The sequence below is a fragment of the Cyprinus carpio genome, chromosome A8 (assembly GCF_018340385.1).
Source record: "Cyprinus carpio isolate SPL01 chromosome A8, ASM1834038v1, whole genome shotgun sequence".
Classification (NCBI taxonomy): domain Eukaryota; kingdom Metazoa; phylum Chordata; class Actinopteri; order Cypriniformes; family Cyprinidae; genus Cyprinus; species Cyprinus carpio.
The window spans coordinates 13,613,488-13,616,221 of record NC_056579.1 but is presented as its reverse complement, the minus strand read 5'-3'; positions in this window follow the sequence as shown (position 1 = coordinate 13,616,221).

Genomic DNA, 2,734 nt, shown 5'->3' with positions numbered 1-2,734 from the left:
ACACACACACACACACACACACACACACACACACACACATCGTGACTCACCTCCACTGAAACAGAGACACTGTATAAAGGTAACATTCATCATCAGTCTATCCAAAGGAGGTCAAGTGGCACTGATGAAGCTTTGAAGACACACACACTTACACAATGTGTGCACTTCTGTCTGCAACACTAGATATGACTGATTGTAATGTTTATTTGTTTTTGTGCGTATATGTGTGTACCAACTTTTGTCTTTGCTTAGAAATGTATTATTCAAAGTCAATCCACAAACAAACAATAATTAGAGGAATAATATTCTGATATCTGATAACTCAGTTATACAAAGTTTATGCAAACATGAATGTGAGAAACAGAATGTGACAAACATGTTTTTTGCATGATGATTCAGGGCTCACACATATGATACATCATATGTCATCACATCAGCCCCATAAGGATTCTGGATTCCCATAAGGCCCTAAATTTAGAAGATTCAGTCTGTAATTTCAAGCATCATGTTCTTATGCTAAGGGTGTGTTTCAGATTGAGGTTTGGCGCTCTTAGTGCAGCGCATGGGATGATGTAACAGAACAGGACATGGCAGGACATAGCTTTAAAAAATAATATTTAAATTTGAATAAATATGAAATATTTGAATATTGAAAATATTAAATTGGTAATAGTGCGATAAAGAAAACAAATATGATTTCCATATATTAATATAATCAAAAAAAAATTTTTTAATTTATTAAAAATAAAAAAAATTATTCAATTAATTAAGTTTTGATGAAAATAAATTATAGTATGAATGACTTATGGTGAGTTGTCCAGTGGCTGGGTTATTCATCATATCTGTGTAATTGTGTGTGTGGCTTCAGCTGGTCTGGAATAGTGATGTCATGACAGCCAAGTAATATGGGAGAAAAAGAGAGAGAGAGAGAAAAAATAAAAGCTTCACACACAAAGAAAGAAAGAGAGATGAATAGGGACACGGTGTGAGAGTGAAAACAAAGGGCTAAAGATCCTGAGTGGAATCTATTAGTGTAAAAGCTCTGAGGATGACAGACAAATGGCCTAGTTAGTCGATACTGGCAGCAGCAGTGTCTCCTGTCTGTTTTTATTTCTTTTCAAAACTGAGATCACGACCAGAAGAGTGACTCATTTGTTTTATTGAATATCTCTCTGTCTTTCTCGCTCACATATCTCTATTTCAGAGGGAAATGAAAAATAAACCAAACAATAGTAGCAGAGCACAGGCGGCTATAAAGACAAACAAATCAAAGTAAAATGAGTGAAACGTATGCACTTATATGAGCATAGAGCAACACACACACACACACACACACACACACACACACACACACACACACACACACACACACACACACACACACATAATTATGTTATTGAGGGAAGTGCTTCGCAAATATTCTCATTACAGATGGACTAAAACCATTATGACATTCAACACATCCAGATAGCTTATAGGAAAGTACTGAATGATGATTTAAAATCTATTTTTCGTTACACACATACAGAGGCCACGGTGCAGTGGAGAATTATGCACATAAACACATCTCATTTGCATACATAAATGCATCTTTTTATCCATTTCACTGCGTCTCAATTGAACCGCAATTCAAAACAATTTCATGCATGAGAAGAATCGCGCAGTGACCACACGAGCCAGACAAGCTTACACACAAACCACAAGCACTCATTCAGGCCAACTTAAATAACGTGAAAACACTTTCCCAACCTTCCCACATAAATGTGTCTAAACTGGGTCTAAACTGATTCTACACCCCTGTTACATTTTGTATTGGTAACAGGTGTATAGGTAATGTACAATTAATATACAATTATGTATTATAATACATACTATCCATATTTATCAAGACCCTGATTTGCTTAATTTTTCTTTTCTTTTTTTTTTCTCTTTTCTGCCATGCAAGTCTGGTCATGCTTATTTGTTAGGCTAGTTTTACAGGAATTTTGGACAGTTTTCAGATTTCATTTAGCCTGAGAGGCTAGCTTTTTCCAAGCATGTGTACTGTTATGTATCTGTTATTTCTCTGTAAATAACCAAAAACAACATTTCAGGAACGTTATATGAATCATCTTAAAATCAAACCTAATCTTGTGGTGAAATTAACATCCTGCCAGTCAAAAAAGAAGCGTGACGTGTTTTTCTCTTTGTGTCCATGAGGGGGCGCCAGAGATAAGGTTAGGAGGAGCTCATTAACACTCATTGAAATTCAAATAAAGGCGCATTTATCAGCTCACCTTTGCATTGACTCATTACTAATAGCTAGACAGTATTTCACAGTATTAGAAACATATCCGGTTGCATTAGAGAGTAATACGTTTCGCGACTGAGAAATATATATATGTATATATATATATATATAACACAATTAAAAAATATATATATATGTATATATATATATATATATATATATATATATTAACAGATGTATAAAATCCTACCATTAATATTTCATGTGTATCTGAAAAACATTTAGCTTCACAAAGAAGAAATTTATTCATAGGTATCAATGCAAATTAATATCAAGTGTATCGTAAATAAAGAGACTCCGAAATTTGAACTGTAATGTGCTCAAATCACTAAAATATACTGCATGTAAAACAAACAACCGCAGACAAAGACACTGAACCGACGCTTTCTTAGCTCCTCCCCTTAGAGCACAACATCCAATCCGAAGAGATCATTTTGGCCAGTG